The 6687-nt window shown below is 51.5% G+C and overlaps 1 pseudogene; it reads right to left on the reverse strand.

Annotated features, from left to right (window-relative positions):
• Positions 1 to 6568: 6568 nt before the first annotated feature.
• Positions 6569 to 6687, reverse strand: LOC133240153 (5S ribosomal RNA; annotated as a pseudogene).

Genomic DNA, 6687 nt, shown 5'->3' on the forward strand with positions numbered 1-6687 from the left:
TCTCTTGCTGGCTTTTTTAATGTGCCGCTGAAAAAGTAAAAATTACATTTGCTACTTATACAATCCAGAATGGCTATGTCATCACAATCTAAAAATGTACGCCTAGGTCCATTCTTTAAACATGTTTACAATCATGTAAAAAGATGATTTCCATAAAAATAAGGCCTTTGTCAGAGCTACACTACCCTGTCTGTCTGGGAAGTGGCACCTTCACTGTCCAGCTCGATGGCTCTGTAGCGGGTGCAGGGCATCGAGATTGGTCCCCAAAGAGTCTCACCGGAGAGGAGGGATCCAGGTCCACAGAGACTGGGTTACAGGAGAGATTTTCAGTCTTCTTCTAGGTATCCTTTCAGCCCAAATTTCATTAGAAGCTCACATTTAACACCCAGTACTTTTAAATCACTTCACGCTGTGGACAAAAAGCATTTCTTGCTAGAAAAAGTACAGTTTAGGCCAGTCGTTAACATCCAACAACAATTGGTTGAAATTAAGTTTTCTTATTTCAGAGTGATTGTTGGAGAGCTTGGTTACATTCTGGAAGGATAATAAAGCACACCGTGTCATGATGATTTTACAATCGCAGGAAAACCCCTTCTCTCATGGTTTAACATTGAAAAATTAAACAAGAATAATTACAATAAATGCATCATTTACAAAAGCCCTGTGTTTGTTCATAGGATTTATACAGACAAGCACTACAGTACATTCATTTGAAAGACTGAAATCAGGTATCAGAACAGTATCAGAACATGAAATTGATCTGAAAGGATATTCATAGCCTGAATATACAAGAAAAAGGAAGGAATTATATAAATGAAGTCATAAGTTTACATAAATATCAGAAACATTAAATTCTAAAATATTTTCTCTATGGTATTCATGAATTTTTCACTAATTAAAAACCCTGTAATATCTTTGGGTCCATGTAACAAGTATTAACAGAGTAAAGATTCCATCGAGTTCAAAATGTAGTCTTTGTTGTATACTGGATGCTGTATAAACATCTGGAGAATTCGTGCAGGTAAACTGGACACACACACACAGAAAAGTCAGTCCTGGGTTGGCAGCTGGTGCCCCAGCCCCTGCCCCTCCTGACACCCCCACCCCCCCACCCCATTTGGGGCTTCAGCTGCTTTGAGAATTCAGAGAAACATGGAGGGCCAAGCAGATCAAGGAGAGAACTCTGTGGCTGACTTTATTCTGACATATAGCTAAAAGCTGCTGGTAAAAAAACCTCAAAAGCCCAATCCAGCTTTCTAGCTGAGATGTGAACAGGACAGAGCAGACAGCCTCCTGCCCTCAGAGTTGCTCGAGCAGGGCTGGGCCCCAGGGCCAGACCCACCAGAGGCCTACCCAGAGCAGCGCCTGCAAGGGAGGGTGGCCCCTTAGCAGCAGCCGAGCCCCAGATGCCGGTGCACCTCCGTGTGAAATGCTGGCCTCCGGACGGAGAGGCCCAGGGCAGGGCAGCCTCGTGAACCCTGACGCTCTGGGCCCTGTTCTCTCCGAGAACGTGCATGCAGGGCATGGCCGGCAGCACTGGCGCTGTGGGAGTGATACCCATGCGTCCCTATGCGAGGGGCCTTGGCCATGCTCTGACCACTCCGGCGGCAGTGGGGCGCCAAGGTCACGTTCTCTGGTGTGAGGGTTCTCCCAGGCTAACCTCCAGAGACCCACTGACCCTCCACTCCCTGGGGCGTGGGCTCCATGCCCCCGCAGGACCAGGCCGGCCTGTACTCACCCGGAAGCACATCAGGAGCAAGTCCTGACTGTAGCAGAATCCAGCCCCTGCATTCCCGCCACGCTGCCTGGTCCCATGAGCGCGGGAGGAAGGGTGCAAACACAGAGTGCGGTTAGTCGTGCAACGTCACATGGGGCACGAGGACACACAACGCACACCCGCAGCAGTGCCCACTCCTACTGAGGGTCTGGGGAAACTTCTAGAGGGTGGATGAGCCAGAGAGAGCGAGCCTGGGGGCTGCCACGTGGGGGTCCCTGCCACCCGGGGTGGGGGGAGGGCGGTCAATGGCACATTTGATGACGTAAACGTGGTCATGGGGACAGATACTCCACGTCGGCAGCTGCCAGTCTCTCCTTAGACCTACGGATTCACAGAGCTCCACATTCACAGATTCCACACAGTCTATTGTTATTCAATTTTACACTTACCTCATTCCCTCAGCTGCCAGCTTTACGAGAAAGAGGTAGGAGATGACAAGACCACCATCAAATGTGAGCCCTCGAGATCAGAGGAGATCAGGCGCGTTCAGGGTGATATGGCCGTAGAAGGAGGCGGCTGCCGCCGGGCGCCCTAAAAGCCCTGCGCTGTGCCTCCCTTTCGCTCTGACCTGCCGGTCGGGCCAGCAGGCCGCACCTCACCATGGGGGTGTGCGCTGTACTTGAGCCGAACGACCCGCGACCAGACTCCGCCAGCCAATGCCGCCATGCCCCCGAACACTGCCACCCCGCGGCCAGCAAACGCCTGGCCAGGTTCGGCAGCCCGGAGGGCTTCCGGGATCCCCAGCGGCATGCCAGGCGTGCGTGCGCACGGGGCCTGGGGGGTGGGCTGAGGGGCGCGGAGGTCTTGGCGCCCTCCACCCCGGGCCTCTCCAGGCCCGGCCGCGCTCGGCGAGCTGGGCCTCCCTCGATCCCGTTCGCTGCCCAGGGCCATGCGGCCCGGAGGTGTCTGGCTTTTGGCCCTGCCGCCGCCCGACCCCCGCGGCCCTCGGGCCTCTGAGCCTCCTGTGGGCCTAGGCGCCGCCCAGCCAGGGCCCTGAGCGCCCATCCTGCCCGACACCTGCCCGGTGCCCAAACCCACCGGGAGCCACGGAGGCGCGGTCCACCCGAGCGCCTCAGCCCCGCCCCTTCGCCCTACCGAGGCCCCCACCTTTCCCCCACGCCGCCGGACAAGCACACAACCTTCCTGCGAGAGCAGACGAGCAACAGGCAGGCACACGGACAGACACACAGACAGTCGACAGCCCGCCGTCGCAACCTCATCAGCCAGAGCCATAGCACCTGTGAGAGGCCGGGGCCAGAGGAACGGACGGGCCGCCGGGTGTCAGGAGAGACAGAGGCAGAAAGAGATGAAAGTTCAGAGATAGACTCCAGGACTGTGAGAGGGAGATACAGATAGACAGACAGACAGACGCGTGCGCGTGCGCGCACACACACACACACACATGGAGGCAGAGACAGAGGGAGACACAGAGCGAGCGACAGAGAGACAGCAAACAGGAGACAGGGGAGAGAGGATGGCATCGGATCTGAGACAGACACACTGGCACAGCCCGTGACGCACCTCAGAGGAAGGCCACGCGGAAGAAGCAGCTTCCCCAAGGGAGGGGGCGTCAGCTTTGGGCCGGGCCTGGCTGGACGCGGTGCCCTGGGGCTGGCGGTCACCCGTGGGGACCCCAAGACTTCCTTGAAGCCAAGGTCTCAAAGGTCCCCTTTGGCCTGGCTACCTAAGGCGAGACCCAGCCCCCACCCCCAGGCCAGAGGGTGAGTGTGTGAGAGTGTGTGTGAGTGTGTCGGTGGGTGAGGGTGGGGTCGGGTCGACTTGGGGCCGGGTGGATACCCAGAGTGGAGGGGGAAGGGTGTGGAGGCCGGGGGTTGGGAAGCTTGAGTGTCCTCTTGCTGTCTCTCTCTCCCTCTTTCTCCGTCTCCCTTACCTGTGGTTTCTAGCTCTTGACCTGTCTCGGCAGCAGGGTGTGTGTGTGTGTGTGTGTGTGTGTGTGTGTGTGTGTACCTCCAAACCCAAAGCAACTTTCTATGGAGACATAGTGAAGGGTAAATGCATTCTTACTCATCTGATATATCCTAAAACACTGGACATGTCTGGACTCAAACTTTCAGGGCCGCCTTCCTGCCACCTCTGGCAAGCATTGATGGTGCAACTGTAATCCTCTAACGGACCAAAAGTCCTGTACAAGTCCAGACATCTGCTCTGTACAGTCTCTTCCTACAGTACAGAAAAGTATAGAACAGAATGACACATTCTTTGTTAATTGTAAAGATGAATCAGCTGCTATCTGCTGCCTAGTCAACATGGTCAACATGAGGGAGTCAAGCAAGAGTTCCAAATCTCTTGAATGTGGTCCTTGGAAATACTTCTGTTCTTAGTTGCTCAGTTGTGCCCAACTTTTATGCTACCCATGGACTGTGGCCAGTCAGGCTCCTCTGTCCGTGGCATTTCCCAGTCAAGAATACTGGAGTGGTTTGCCATTTCTTTCTCCAGGGGATCTTCCCGACCCAGGGATCAAACCTGAGTCTCCTGCAAGTGGATGCCTTCCCATCTGAGCCACAATACAACGAATTGCCTAGTCAAAATACAAAGAAAAGAGCTAGTGTTCTACTAAGTGGAAAGATGATTTAAGAAACGGAAGCTTTCCTTTGTTGGTATATTTGAATCTTTATTTAGTTTTATTTTATTTTTACGATTAAGGCTACTTGAACAAGGCAATGGAGAAACCCCAGAGTTGAAAAGCAATTGACTTTTTAAAAGAATCATGTGACAGGTGAAACTTTCTTCATTTTTTAGAGTTGGTTCAATGCAAAATCTTTATTCAACAAATATGACTCTTGTGAACTTTATTTCAAATCTCCACGATGAATCACTAAGGCATCAAGGAAGAAAGGAGTAGAGGTGGAGAAAAAAAGAGCAACCTTTCCCCTTGGCTCCATCTCAACCAGCTGCTTAGTTCCTTCATCTCATGGACTACGATCTGGGATAATCTTGTTTGTCTGATTTTTGTTTGGGGACCGTTTCTAGTCACAGGGCTAGAAACAGTGGAGGGGGTAAGCCCTTCTTTCCATTCCACATCAGACCCAGTGGGCAGTCCAGGCCCTGCCCACTGCATTGAGTCTGTAGCAACAGAATCACCAGTGATGCTGGTTAACAATGCATATTGCTGGAATCCACTCCATTCGCTACTGACTCTTTGAGGGGGTGGTCTGGAACCTATACCTGGAAACTTTCTTGATGATTCCAAATCACACCAAAGTCTGAGGACTATGGAAGATCTTCACATTTCTGGAAGAGCCACACACCTCCAGAAGGAACCACAAGACTTGCCTGAAATGGTAAAGGTATAAGTATTGTACTGAAAGTTGGAAGGTCTCCACCTTTGCTATGTAAGTAAAATGATCTTTCTTTGAAATGAAAATGGATAATACTAAAAATTCACATTGTTCTAGAGCATTAAATAAAAAAAACCCCTGAATTATAGAAATCTGATGTATGAGTTCCTGGAAAGCAAGAACCTATATTTATTGATATGTCTTCATGCCTTAGATCGTGCCTTGAATATAGTGTGCACATCAACAGAAGAAAGAAAAGAACTGAATCGACAAAGATACAAAGAGATCAAAAGTGCTGAGCCAAGTGAAAAGTTGAGGCTTCGCAGAACTTTTCTGTCTTTCACACACTGAATAAATATTGAGCACCTACTATGAGCTAGTAGGCATGCAATATGTTTCTGGAAATAGAATGCTGAGAGAAGAAGAAACACAGTTCCTTCTTTCACTGAGACTAATCTAATGATAAATAACAGGCAGATACTTTGAGAACTTCTATAGGGGCCTCTTCCCTCACCAAAAACTGGGTGTCAGAGAAGGCTTTTCAGACTAATAATTGAGTTGAGATCCATAGGTTGAACCAACGTAAACCAGGGTTGAGATGCAGGAAGAATTTCAGGCAGGTAAAATAGCATCTTGGAAGGCTACGTGACAAGGGAACCTTAGTACATTCAAGAAATGAAAAATGCCCTATGGGATGGAACCAAAAGAGTGCAGAGGGCATTCCAGTGAAAAGAAATCAGAGAAGAAAGTGGGGACCAAGCAATGAAGGGATTTGGTCATATCTTCACTATGATGGGAAAATACAAGAGCAGTTGGAGCAGGGAGGTGATAGAATTGCATCTGCATTTTAAAAAGGTCATCTTGCTCCACATCACTCATGATTGGACAGACTCAACTCCAAACTACAATGAGGTTCCACTTCACATTAGTCAGAATGGTCCTCATGGAAAAGTCTGTAGATAACAAATGCTGGAGAGGATGTGGAGAAAAGGGAGCTCGCCTCCACCGTTAGTAGGAATGTGAGTTGGTAGAGCCACTATGGAAAAGAGTATGGAGGTTCCTGAAGGAACTAAAACTAGAAGTACCATATGATTCAGCAGTCCCACTCCCAGGCATATATCCACCAAAAGTATAACTGAATAAGATACATGCACCGTCTGTGCACATATATCTGTGTGTGCGTGCGGGTGCGCGTGAGCTCGGGCGTTCGCCGGCGAGGATGGGGGTGGGGTGGGGCTGGGGCTGGGGCTGGGGCTGGTGCAGCCCCCCGGGATTGCCTGAGGCACGCCATGGGAGCCCCAGACGGAGACCCGCGGGACGGTCGTCTGGTTTCCTGGAAGCCAAATGCGGAGGGGCTCGCGGGCCGCGCGGAGGCAACCCAGGTCTGCAGCGGCAGTCAGTGCCCTGGCCACCCAGCCCCAGGAGGGGCTGGGGCTGCGGGAGCCCAAGAGTTGGGACGTGGGGCGGGGGCTAAAGGAGAGGGAAGGCAAAGAGCCTACAGCACCCGGTATGCCCAGGCGGTCTCCCACCCAAGTACTAACCAGGCCCGACCCTGCTTAGCTTCCGAGATCAGATGAGATAGGGCGCGTTCAGGGTGCTATGGCCTTAGAC

The sequence above is a fragment of the Bos javanicus genome, chromosome 27 (genome assembly GCF_032452875.1).
Source record: "Bos javanicus breed banteng chromosome 27, ARS-OSU_banteng_1.0, whole genome shotgun sequence".
NCBI lineage: Eukaryota > Metazoa > Chordata > Mammalia > Artiodactyla > Bovidae > Bos > Bos javanicus.